Source organism: Ipomoea triloba, chromosome 10 (genome assembly GCF_003576645.1).
Source record: "Ipomoea triloba cultivar NCNSP0323 chromosome 10, ASM357664v1".
Taxonomy (NCBI): domain Eukaryota; kingdom Viridiplantae; phylum Streptophyta; class Magnoliopsida; order Solanales; family Convolvulaceae; genus Ipomoea; species Ipomoea triloba.
This window is the reverse complement of record NC_044925.1, coordinates 11,672,389-11,687,390: the sequence shown is the minus strand read 5'-3', so window position 1 is coordinate 11,687,390 and position 15,002 is coordinate 11,672,389.

The window sequence follows — 15,002 nt, the reverse complement described above, 5'->3', positions numbered from 1 at the left end:
GTGAGCAGGTTATAAAATTTCTAATTGATGAATGTATTTATAATACGAATAGACTGAGGAATTGTAGTATAGGAATTGTAGAGGAATTGTAGTATACGAATTGTATTGGAATTGTAGTATAGGAATTGTAGAGGAATTGTAGTATAGGAATTGTAGAATAGTAGACTTCATTTTGTAGTATTGGATTTCGTGTTTTAATAGCAGATTTATTTAATACGAATTGTATTGGAAATGTAGTATAGGAATTGTATTGTTTTAATATTATTCTATTGTTTATACGAATTGTATTGGAATTGTAGTATAGGAATTGTATTGTTTTAAAATTATTATGTAGTATTGGATTTCGTGTTTTAATAGCAGATTTATTTGATACGAATTGTATTGAATTGTAGTATAAGAATTGTATTGTTTTAATATTATTCTATTGTGTATAGGAATTGTATTGTTTTAATATTATTCTATTGTTTATACGAATTGTATTGGAATTGTAGTATAGGAATCGTATTTTTTTAATATTATTCTATTATTTTAATTGTTTTAATGTACAATATTTTGGGCGGGAAGGAAGATTTCGTTTTGGAGGATTTTGTTTTTATATATATAAAGATNCAATATTTTGGGCGGGAAGGAAGATTTCGTTTTGGAGGATTTTGTTTTTATATATATAAAGATTTTATTGTTTTAATTGTTTTATTGTACAATATTTTGGGCGGGAAATAGGATTCGTTTTAGATGATTTTGTTTATATATATATATAGAGAAGGGAAATTCGAATGAGGAATTGGTCAAAGCTTTGAAAGAATTCAAGGAGGCAGTGAACAATACAGATTTTACTATGTTCACTAATTTTAGGGCAGTGAACAATACAGATTTTACTATGTTCACTAATTTTAGGAATTTGAACAATACAGATTTTACTATGTTCACTAATTTTAGGAATTTATTTGACACAGATTTTACTATGTTCACTAATTTTAGGAATTTATTTGACTAACTTACAAGCATGGAGCGCAAGGTTGAAAAGGTGAATCCATATGTGAAAGGTGAGCTAAATGGATTTATTGCCAAAATGTTATTATCTCTTGAGAATGAAAGGAAAGCGGTTGGAGAAATTATCAACGCACAACGGGAGGAAACCACTAGAATTGACAAGAGAAATAATGGCAAATTCAACCATTTGATGGCACAAGTTGAAGGATTAAAAGGCACCCTGAAGGAAACAAAATTGGTTCATGAAAAGGAAGTTGATCACTTACATGAGGGAATAAAAATCCTACACGATTCAATGCTCAAATTAACCGCAATCATGGAGAAAATGCAAAGCCAACAAGCGTGTGATTCTTCGTTGATAAAGGAGGTCCGAGCTCAACAAAAGGGTGACATGGTTATGTTCACCAAGATTTTTGAGGCTACCAAAAAGGGGGAAAGTAGGAGACCCTCACATTTTGACACTACATATGGTGGCAGTTCGGGTACTCAGGGGGAAGAGGAACTTGTACCCTCTTTTCGTTTTTGTCTTGATTCTACAGGTACACCCATTTGCATAGAAGAAGACAAAGTCGTTGGGATGCTCAAGTATCTTGTACCGGAAGGAACAAAACTCACGGAAGGACGAAGCTTAAAGGAGTGTGCATCTTGGTACACTAGAGGAGTATTTCCCACCGGAGATCCACGTGAAGTTATCAAGTGTTACCTTAACGGCACGGTCAAGGAGATATTCTACCATGAGGATTGCAAAGGTAACTTTGAGAAACTTAGAGCAAGAATTAAGGATATGCTTTGTTTGTAAATTTATTGCTCTACTACTTTCGTACATTTTGCTATATATGTACGTGACTATGGCTATATCTATGATGATGATATATGTTGCTTATTTTTACGTTTTTATGTTGTCAATTGCTTAATTATTTTAGACACACTGTTATTAATTGTAAAATGCAATTCGAGGGAAAAGACAAATTAAAAGATAGATTACAAAGATAAAATCGAATCTCAAATTGCAACCTTTCGTATGTGTCTTAAAATAAAAAGCAAGTAGGTCCGAATTATTTTACACTCGTCAAATTGGCTAGTCAAAATAAAATGAGAAAAACGAAAAATCAATTTTTGATTGGACTAAGCCAAAATGTTCGGGTATAGGTTTTGGTATCATCAAAAAGGGGGAAATTGTTAGGAATATAGTGTAATTGTTTTGATGAACCAAATATGTATTTTAGACCCCCAATTTTATTTTGAGTCTAGCAACATTTTATGTCCAAAGTCAAAACCTAGTCAAGGTCAAGCAACGACGGTTTGAAATTTACAATAGAGTATAAAATTATTTTATACTTGTAAGTCGTTTGCTTCCACTAAATAAAAATAGAAGAAGTGGAAAAATGATCGAGCACCGGAATTATCTTCGACGCTAAGGTCACGAGTTCAAGCCTCGAATTAATTATTTTGGAAGAATTAATTTATCAAGGAAGAGGTTGACTAGCACAAGTCAAAATTGAAGAAGTCAAAATTGAATGAGTTCTCTCACAAATCAATTTTAAGGAAGAGGTTGACATCAGATCAGGATGACCTCGATCAGGATAACCTCAATCAATTGAAATTAGGACAAGTCTCGAATCAATTTGATCAGGATGACTTTGAATTCGAGAGGATGACATTGAAGAGGATGAGGATGACATTGTAAAATTGAAGAAGATGACATTCAAATCGAAAAGAGGATGACTTCAATCAATTAATCGAGAAGAGGCTGACTTTCCAGAAATAGAAAGAAAATCAGGATGAGGATGACCTCAATTCCAAATCAGGATGAGGACTACTTCCAAATTAGGAAACAGGATGACCTCAATCCAATTTAGGATGAGGATGACTTCCGAATCTGGAAAGAAAATGAATGCACCAACGAGAAGACTTGAGGATGAAGATATAAACTTGCGGATCATTTTTATGAGATAAAATACGAAGTACTGCGAAACACAAAAATAGCAAGTTCTTGAGCTACTAACGTGAAAATACAAGTCTGAGAAGAGAGAAGAAAAATATTTTCTTTGTGAAACCCATTTCTACTGTGTGTAGAAAATTGAGTGTAGCTTTGTGTGAGACACTCGGGAGTGTAGCTTTGTGCGAGACACTCGGGAGGACTAAGTGTAGCTTTGTGCGAGACACTTGGTTGTAGGAGCGTAGCTGGGTGCGAGACGCTCGGGAACGTAGCTTTGTGCGAGACGTTCGGGTTGGAGTGTAGCTTTGTGCAAAACACTCGGAGAAGTGCTTGTGTAGCACTTGGAGTTTCACTATTGTATCTGGGTGATTGAAGATAGTGGAAACCTTCCTTGGAGTTAAAGGAAGAAGTGGAGTAGGAGAATTACACCATCTCCGAACCACTATAGATCTCTCTGTCTCTTTACTTTACTTGCAGTAGCTTTACTTTTGCAAACTGATCTGAGCTAACCCATTTACTATCCATTGCATATTTATCCTATCATTTGGGTTTGTGTGAAAGCTCTTTTGCATGCAAGATATATTCTTATCCTGACACATCCTTTATCTTGCTACATATTTCACAACCCACTCCATACGTGTAATTCAATTTACACATCTGGGTTTGCATGATCCCACGTATGCATGTGCACCAAACTTCATACACTTATTATTTGATATATTCTAAGTGTTTCTAACGTATTGCATGCAGATTATCTCTTCGTTTTTACGCTGATTATTTTATAGCACTTTACCGTATCGTTATTTCCGCTGTGCAATTCAAGTTGAATTTATTCACTTGAATTATCTTTGATAAAGTGTTATAATATTTTTGAATTGTTTGAAAAGTCTATTCNCCCCCCCCCCCTCTCGACTTTTCCTACCCTATCGGGACCAACACTTATCTATACTTCTATATCTATACTACTATTAATAAATATAAAATAATCCTTTGTGAAATTTCCGCCCAAACAATAGTAGAGATAAAATGGAAAAGAAAACTGATTTTACTAATTGATTGAAATATAAAAATATTCAAACGAAAAAAGAAATGGAAATTAGGCAAATTAGAAAGGAAAAGGACATTACTAATTGACTAAAAAATTATTTTTAAAAAACTTTTAAGAAAGTTAATTACACTTTCCTTTAGAAAACTTTAAATTATTTAAACTTTAAAAAAATTAATTAAACATGTGTTGTTAGATTATTTATAATAATTACAATTAATTCATTCAACTATCGAGGAGGAAGAAAAAACTAAATGCGATACAGTGAACATGAATATACTTATGTTATAAAAGTATAATTTCACATATATTAGTGTAATTGACTATTAATAATTGTCTAATCATTATTATGATAATTAAACTAAACATTGGTCGTTGAATTTATTTTTATAATAATTATAATTATAATTAAATTATTTCTAATTTTTCCCATATTTATTTTAGTAATAATATAATTACATAAGTCATATTACATATTGATCTTTTTAAGATAATTGTAGACAAACAAGTCATATATTATCAATTAATTGAGTAATACTTTTGCACTAATCTTATAATCAAATAATAAATGTACATGTTCAATATAATTTTTGTTTATAATTTTATCTTTATTTTTATTATCTAAATATATAATAAAAAATTAACTGTGCATCGCACGGGTAATTGGACAATTATTTGCTTTAATTCAAGTAAGGAAAACATAAAACATAATCGGTCCAACAAATTTCATCAATTGCGCTATATAATATTTGATGTTATAATTTATATAATTGTATATCGATCCAAATATTCTTAAAATATTATAGCAAATCCATTCCGTGCAATGCACGGGCGAAAATCATAGTTGTTTTAATGTACAATATTTTGGGCGGGAAATAGGATTTTGTTTTGGAGAATTTTGTTTATATATATATATATATAGATTATAACAATGTTCTAATCGTAATATATATCAATGTTTTGATGTTATAGGATTTCGTGTTTTAATATTATTGTACTTTTAATATTATTTTATTGTTTTAATGGTTTTAATGTACAATATTTTGGGCGGGAAATAGGATTTCGTTTTGGAGGATTTTGTTTTTATTTATATATATAGATATAGATTATAACAATGTACTAATCGTAATGTATTACAATGTTTTGATGTTATTGGATTTCGTGTTTTAATATTATTGTACTTTTAATATGTTATTGGATTTCGTGTTTTAATATTATTGTACTTTTAATATTATTTTATTGTTTGTGTTTTAATATTATTGTACTTTTAATATTATTTTATTGTTTCAATGTACAATATTTTGGGCGGGAAATAGGATTTCGTTTTGGAGTATTTTGTTTATATATATATATATATATAGATTATAACAATGTACTAATCGTAATATATAACAATGTTTTGATGTTATAGGATTTCGTGTTTTAATATTATTTTATTATTTTAATTGTTTTAATGTACAATATTTTGGGGGGGAAATATGATTTCGTTTTGGAGGATTTTGTTTTTATATATATAATATAGATATAGATTATAACAATGTACTAATCGTAATGTATTACAATGTTTTGATGTTATTGGATTTCGTGTTTTAATATTATTGTACTTTTAATATTATTTTATTGTTTTAATGTACAATATTTTGGGCGGGAAATAGGATTTTGTTTTCATATATATATATATATATAGATATATATATATATATATATATATATAGATATAGATTATAACAATGTACTAATCCTAATGTATAACAATGTTTTGATGTTATAGGATTTCGTGTTTTAATATTATTGTACTTTTAATATTATTTTATTGTTTTAATGTACAATATTTTGGGCGGGAAATAGGATTGTGTTTTCATATATATATATATATATATAGATATAGATTATAACAATGTACTAATCCTAATGTATAACAATGTTTTGATGTTATAGGATTTCGTGTTTTAATATTATTGTACTTTTAATATTATTTTATTGTTTTAATTGTTTTAATGTACAATATTTTGGGAGGGAAATATGATTTCGTTTTGTAGGATTTTGTTTATATATATATATAGATATAGATATAGATTATAACAATGTACTAATCGTAATGTATAACAATGTTTTGATGTTATAGGATTTCGTGTTTTAATATTATTGTCCTTTTAATATTATTTTATTGTTTTAATTGTTGTAATGTACAATATTTTGGGCGGGAAATAGGATTTCGTTTTGGAGGATTTTGTTTATATATATATATATATATATATATATATATATATATATATATAGATATATATTATAACAATGTACTAATCCTAATGTATAACAATGTTTTGATGTTATAGAATTCGTGTTTTAATATTATTGTACTTTTAATATTATTTTATTGTTTTAATTGTTTTAATGTACAATATTTTGGGCGGGAAATAGGATTTCGTTTTGGAGGATTTTGTTTATATATATATATAGATATAGATTGTATTACGAATATTAACGTAAGAGAGAATATATTTTATTAAGAATTGTATTACCATATTTTAGTGTACAATTGTGTTACGAATAGGAATTGGATTACCATATTTTACAATATTACGCAAACCTTAATAATATATAAGTGTTTTGAGCGTGAAGTTAAAATTGAAGATTTTGTTTTTATTAATTGTATATATTGCATTGCAGAAAAATATATGTATTCTATTATTACGATTAGTAATTTTAATCTAGAATTGTATTACGAATAGGAACGTAGGGAAGAATATATTTTTAGGAATTGTATTACCATATTTTAATGTACAATTGTATTACGAATAGAAATTGTATTACCATATTTTACAATATTACGCAAACCTTAATAATATAGGAATTTTTTGAGCGGGAAGTTAAAATTGAGGATTTTGTTTTTATTAATAGTATAGATATACAAAAATATTACATTCGTCCTCAAAAGTATTTTGTTTTCCTTATAAGTAACAAATATTTTGTTTATAATTTAGTATTAAAATTTAGCAATTCTATTCTTGTCTACCAAACAATGGAATTTGAATTTTCAGCTTATTCTTTTCCTATAAAATTACAATTTATTTCACCCTAATTCTCTCCTTCCAACCAAACGCCCCTTTAATTCTTAATAAGATAATTGATTCAACCATCTAAGTATTGAGAATAATATTAATATAACATATAACTTTAACATTTTATAATAATATTAATTTGCTGCCGCAACCAGCAGCAAGTGCTATTGGTTGCAAAATTAGTAAAAATTTATATTTTAAAATTCTATTTAATTAATATAATTTTATGTTCATTAATTATTAATATATGTATTTATATAAGAAAATAAAAATATATTCAATGCATTCAAAAATATATTAATTAAAATTTTATTTAATTTAAAAATATTTTTGTAGTTGCTGTTGGTTGTATTTTTTTTTTACAATGCGTTAATTTATTTATGATCTATAGAAATATATTTTTGTAAGAAAATTATAAATAATAGAAGTTTTAAGAAAATTAATAGAAGTTATGGAATGTTTGTAATGGCCTATTTAATTTAGAGTTTTAATGACTTTTGTAGAATTTTTAATATGAAAAAGTTTTTAAAAGTTTATAAATGTTTGTTGTACGGATATTTATAAACTTTTACAAAGTTGATGAAAGTTTAAAAGATTATAGGAAAGTGTACAAGAATTCTACAAAAGTCAATTAAAATCCATCACTTTAAAAGTCTTTGAAAATCTTTAAAAGTTTTGATTGAATACACCCCTTAAAGTTAGAAAATTATTTAAAAAAAAAAAAAAAAGAGCTAATAAGCCAAATAGTATTTCTTTTCCGTCCATTGATTCCACTAGGGCAAAGCCAAACAAAAGAATACAAAGCATTTGGGAATGTTCTTGGCATAATAACAAGCATATTCATCATCCTTAGCTGCGCTTATGCATGTTACAACCTAATTAGGTTTGAAAAAACTTTAGAAAAATGCATGCCCATTTGATTGGTCAAGAATATTCCCTCTTTCTTTAAAATTTTTTAAAGGTTCCTCAATCCTGAATGGAGATATTCCGATCCCAGAGAATCTTGTTCAAGATTCGATGCCATGTTTTGGCTTTTCTTTAGTACTTTAGGTTAAACCCCACCCATGTTTTAGCTTTGCCCTAATGGAATAGTTTATTTGATTACTTATTAATTTATGTTGATTATTCAAAAGTGCGTTTTGGAGTTATTTGGGGGTACGTATCGTAGGGTACATCATCATATTGGTCCTTTCCAATGGCCAACCCCACCTGTTGCGCTATTCTATATTAACATTGCTTTAAAAAAAAAAAAAACAATCAATTTTTTTTTAAAATTTCTTTATTGCTTTAAAAAAAACAATCAATATTGCCATTTAGCCTATCCAACTAATTTAATGATATGAATATTTTACCGAGATACAAAATCTACTTTTACTTTTAACTATACTTTTTACTTTAATTGATTAAAAAAACAATCGTTACTATCAAATAATGTACATTTAGTACAAAAATAATGTACTTTTAATAAAAATATACATTGTATTCAGATAAAGTACATTATTTGAATACTAAAAATACATTATTTTGTATAATGTATATCCAACACCAAATAATGTACTTTTAATATATAAAAAATGTATTTTGTGTTATGGTCCACACAATAATTTTCTTTAAAAAGGGGTCAACATTGTTTTTTTTTTTCGTTCTTTTAATAAAACTACGATAAGTTATGAGAATTTTATACTTTAAGAATACACTTATAATTTTCCTTACAAATAAATTAAATGAAGAGGTACTAATCCTGATCAATTTTATTTGTCCATTTTTACTTTTTAAATCCTAACTTATTAACATAAGTTATGTTTTAAAGACATATATCTTTTATGTAGTTGTAAATGTTGAGCATATGTAATATATAAATATAAATGTGCAATCCAACTATCAGTTTAGTCTTTTAGTTGAGATAGATCACATGCTTCAATTGTAAACTCATTTTTTGGAGTATATTTTATTCATTAATTCATATTGATTTTGCAATTTATTAAGAAAACAACTTTAGAGTTTCTTGAAAAAAAAAATGTTTTGAACCTTCTAATAATTTTATTTTGTTTCTCTATTTTTAATACTAGATCTAATGTATTATATTTTAACATAGACAATTAAAATTTAAAATAAGTTCACCTAAACTTTTATGGCATTGACTTTTGAAAACTGAAAATAGACAAAATGGGATGGAGTAAGGATATTCTTACTGGATTTTATTTATTTTATTTTAAGTTTCTGTCAATTTCAATTAGTAAGTCAAAAAATTTAATATGTAGTAATTTTTTTTATCTAGTTTTACTTTTTCCATTAGAAAAACAATATATCATATTTTTTTGGGGTGTAAATTGGGTTAAGCGAAAAACTTAACCAAACTAGGCTTGACCTTGTTATTTTAGATCATGTGATTCTCTATAATCATGTTATACCCTATAAAAAATTAAAGAACAATGTGCAGCCTTAGATGATAATGTATTTTTATGGTATGATATGATGATAATAATGATTATTTTCTTAGTTTTGAAAGTTGTTTAAGCTAGCAGCATTGGACATGCCATGAATATTATAGCATTAATTTAATCACCTAAACCGGACAAAGATAGACTTATTGGTTTTAATATGACCCTTCAGTGCATAAAAGAGTCAAATGTCTCTTGGAGCTCCATAAAACTACAATAAAATGGATCTAACTAAGAAAACCTAACACAGCCATTTTAGTACTATGCGGTTACCTTATTAAACAAGTTTTAGTGCAGAAATTTTGGTCAATATGTTATATTGTTTTTGTAATATGAAACTTAGTGTACCTTAGTGTATTATTTATGTATTATCCTGACACGTATTCTGATTTATAATTCACTGTATTTGAATAATATAAGACGATACAGATAAGGAGAAAGAATATTATAGGAATTCCTAAGAATATTCTCACTTAATGGGAGGAGTACAAATTCTCTATACACATTTTTAAAGCAAATGTGCCTTGATAGAGTCACTAAGTACAGCTAATTAATTTTTTCCTTTTTTTATTTTTTGGTCCCATTTTTCTCTGAGATGATATGGAATTCAACTTAGATAGACCACGTTTTAGATTAGTTTTAATAGTGTTTAAGATGGTATATTCTCTCTTGGCTTTGTAATAATCCAAATTGCATTGTTGAAACTTGGTGGAATATATTTTTATTCCCGTAATGTAACGTATGTATTGTGTGTGCATGCACGACCATCCATCCTGTTTAAACAACTTTTATTTGTATTTTTTAAAAATATTTTTTGGTTGTACAAGTTGAACGATCACCATTATACATGAGAATGTATATGAATATGTTGAGGACCATCCATTATATATTTATTTCTTCGTTTTGAGTAACGATTAATCATACAAAATATATATATATATATATATATATATATATATATAAAGAAATAGTGATAGTTATATTCTTAAAATTTGTATTCTTTTTAATCTAAATTGTAGGTTTGTACAAAAATCCGTGAGACAGGTCGGGTCAAAATGAAATGTAATACTTATACTAGCAAATGTAATACTAAATCAGGAATAAAATATTTATTACTTATATGAAAAATGTAATACTTTTACATTTTAATGTAAAAGTATTACATTTTTCATCAAAAATATTACATTTTCCTTTATAAGTTCAACATTACTTATAAAGAAAAATATAATACTTGATGAAAAAAAAAGTAATACGTTTACATCAAAATATAAAACTAATACATTTGCTCTCAAAAGTATTATGTTTTCCCTTATAATTAAGTAACAAATATTTTATTCCTGATTTAGTATTACATTTGCTAGTATAAGTATTACATTTACATATTGACTTGACCTGACTTGACCTATCTCACGAATAAAGATCTGTGAGACGGTCTCACACAAGTATGACTCTTCCTAATTTCGTATTGCATTTGCTAGTATAAGTATTAAATTTACATATTGACTCGACCTAATCTGTTCCTTCTCACGGAGGTCTCACGCAATGCAAGTGTGACCCTTGTATGATGATTTTGTTTTAATTCCCTTCATTTTTTTTGGGTGTAACCCAGGGTCTCCACCGTCGGACACAGTGGCTAACCCCTCGCTGGACTGTAGGCACCTCTCTTGGTGGAACAGCTGGTCTTTTAGTTCCCTTCATATATGCCCTTTTAGTTAGTTATTGTAATTCAAATTAAAGAAATAGAAAAAATCAGGATATAAATTTGAAGAAAAATTAAACTAACTCAGTGAATTGGTGGCCTCCTATTTGGAAGTGTCAAAATATTGCTATTGAATTACAAGCTATTTGACTTATGCTATACAATTTAAACTCCATAAAAAGTTGAATTGTTTATATACTAGTACAAATTCACATACTCTTTCAATGTGGAACAAATACTACTTAAAATGACTTCCACAGACTCTATTACTTTTCTAACTCAACTGGGTATACTTTGAGAATTAATTTCTTATTCACTCATTATCCATTTTGAGTGTATAATTTATCAAATTAAACCCCTCACTTAGAAGAGTTCAAATCCACTATGACCCGAACTAAATTGAAAGTAAACTTCACCCAAAACTTTGCCTCAAAATTAAATTACCACTTTAGATGCCAATTTTAACTAATTTTTCAACATATACAAGTTCTAAGTTTTGTGATAAAATATCTTATTAGTTTCAAAACTAAAATAGATGCACAACAGTTTTCATTTTCTACCTAATTTCAAAACTAAAGTAAATTGAAATTTTTTCTTTCGAGCCATACTAATATAACATCGTCTCACGGATCCTTATCTGTGAGACGGGTCGGGTCATGTTAATGTGCAAATATAATTCTTATACTAATAAATGTAATATTAAATTAGGAATAAAATATTTGTTACTTGGAAAAACATAATACTTTTGGGTACGAATGTAATATTTTTATATTTTGATGTAAAAGTTTACTATTTTTTTTTCATTAAAATTATTCCATTATAAGTAATGTTGCCCTTATAAAGAAAAATGTAATATTTTTGATGAAAAATGTAAAAGTATTTTGTTTTTCTTCAAAAGTATTACATCTTTCCATATGAGTAATAAATATTTTATTTTTGATTTAATATTACATTTTCTAGTATAAATATAATTACATTTCATATTGATCAGACACATCTCACGGATCACACAAGTTTTATACATTTTATTTATAGACGGAAAGTTCTAGTAGCATCTATCTTTTTCTCAAAAAAAATATTATTCTACCAAATTTCTTTGAAATCTCCTTGTAGATAATTTTAATTTCTTTCCTTGAATTGGAATGATTCTATCCAATCTATAGCTAGCAAGCTCAAAAGGCACTTTAAGCAAAGAAACGCTACAACCATACAGGCCGGCATGCCACTATGGTTGATAATTTATGAGAAAGAATAGGGAATTATTACTTTTGTAGCTTACAATGGCCAATTAATGGATTACTGTGGGCGGCACCCATAGATTTGTACCAACATCCATCATTTATATTTTTTCAGAAAATTTGTTATTTTCAATTTTATTTCTTAATTTGCACTTCACGTGAAAATGAATTTTTATATTCATTAATAATTTATAAATTCATCGGTGTTATTATGAGTGTAAAAGAAAGTTATTTAGTCATAAATAACAAAATAATAAATTAAATAAATCAAATAATTGATGAATACATTTTATTTCAATTAAAAGTTTAGATGAATAGTAAGACGATATATTTATTATTATTATGGATCTAGCAATACACAAAAGTTCTAATGTTTTATCTCAACTAAAAAACTAAAGTAATAATGAAATTGTACATTTATTATTCTTATATATTAGGGTGAATGCAAATATTAGAATGTAAATCTATAAAAATAATTTAGCTTTGATAGATTTATATGTAACCATAATTAACTCGTTATAAGATAAATAAATTTGAATACCTAATAAAATAAAGCAATTAAGATAAATTTATTTAGGTGAAAACCTACTTTATTGTGTAAATATGAGAACTTGTGCACATCATTGATATTGCATCATCCAACGGCTCATAACATGGCGCACGGGAAAAGTCAACCCAGAATGCGGTGCACAACGTGTGTTCATTGTTTTATTGATAACATGCACTGTCCACTAATATCGATAAAGAGTTCAGATTAGTTCTCAAGTTCACATGTTAGTATAGATTCTCATATGGACATATATATAGGGTCAAGTTTCCGTGCGGACAGGACTTCCCGTACGGTCGTGTGGTCACTTACCATTAGTTACGCATAAATGCACCACAATGTGTTCGGAAATGCACCATTAGGTGTGGTGCATTTGTTCATTTCATTATGGTACATTTTTTAACATTGTGTGGTGCATTTATGCATATCCAATGATCCAATATGCACGGAAAGTCCTGTCTGCATTTGATCCAATATGTGTGTTGTGTGTGTATCTGTGTGTGTATATATATATATATAGGATAACACTGATGTGAGACCGTCTCACAGGTCTTAATCCGTGAGACTGATCGGATCTTTGATAATTTTGACATTATTAATCAAAGATTCAATCTGTCTCACAGATTGAGATCCGTGAAACGTCACAAAAATTTTTGCCCTATATAAAGTAATGAATTAAATATTATCGTGTAGCGTACAAATGCAGGCGAAATTCCTGAAGAGTCGAGATTGTTATGCAAAGACCCCTGAAATTTTGAGCTGATGGGGCGGGGTGTGTATCTGGACACCAAAAAGAAAAAAATAAAAATAAAAAATTCCCAATATTGTTTTCTTGGCATAGAAGGCGTCAGGTGCCAAATGCCAATTCAATCTCTAAAAAGAGTAGTTTACACGAAATTCTCTGTGAAGAAAACAGTGGAATTTCCACTTGCAATAATGTTTATCACATCAACTAAGCTTACACTACACACCTCTTACCTAACAATTATCTCTCATTTCAGCTGATAAATAATAATTCTTACTATAAATCTAATAATTTAAGACATTATTTTTCAGTCGATCGAAAAGGTAATAATTTAAAAGACACAACTATTTCTTTTTAATTGAAAAGTGAGTTAATTCCATTTTTTATTTTAGAATTATAGGTGACAGTCAATTTTAGATTCTGTTTGGCAGAGCTTATTTAGGAGTTTAAAACTTATTTTAAGCTACTAATAAGCTATAAGCTCTGTTTGGTTATATTTTCAAAATAAGCTAATATCTTAAAATAAGATATTATTTTGGAAAACTTCTTTAGGTAGCGTTTCAAAAATAAGCTAGTAGTTTCTTAATTTTCTTTTTCATATTTATCCTTATTATTTTAAATAAATGACATCTTTTACCTTTCTCAATTAAAATTTTTTGGCATTTTCTCTGCAATATGTTTGGTTGTAATTTCAATTTGACAATTGTGTGTTTGAACATTAATTTTTGTATTACTATAAATATTTTGTTTTACTTTATATATTTTCAAATATATGTTCTTACTTTATATTATATTAAAATATATTGGTTTCATTATTTTATATTATAATATGTAAATAAACCTATTTAAATTTTATGAAGATATCATTTTTAATCTTTTTATATTAATCAGCTTATTAAAAAGCTAATTTTACCAAACACTTTTTCAGCATAACGCCTAACTTAACAGCTTTTCAGATTTCAGTTACTAGCTTATAGCCTTTCAGCTTTCAGCTGCTTTTCAGCTATGTTTGCCAAACATAGCCTTAGTCCTTTCTTTTCAAAATATCCACTTTTGATCCTAGTATTATTGTGGCATAGTAATTTTTTGTCGTCCATCAACAAAATAGTTTAAATTCGTCAAATACAAGAGCACTTTAGTCTTTAATTTTGATTTTTTTTTCAAAAAAAATAATAAACATAAAAAAATATAGCAGATCAACCTACTTTGTATAAAAAAGAACAAAATGTCCTTGTATTTAACGGCATTTCAATGATTTTCTTGACGGAGGGCCAAAAATGATCATGCAGCAATAAT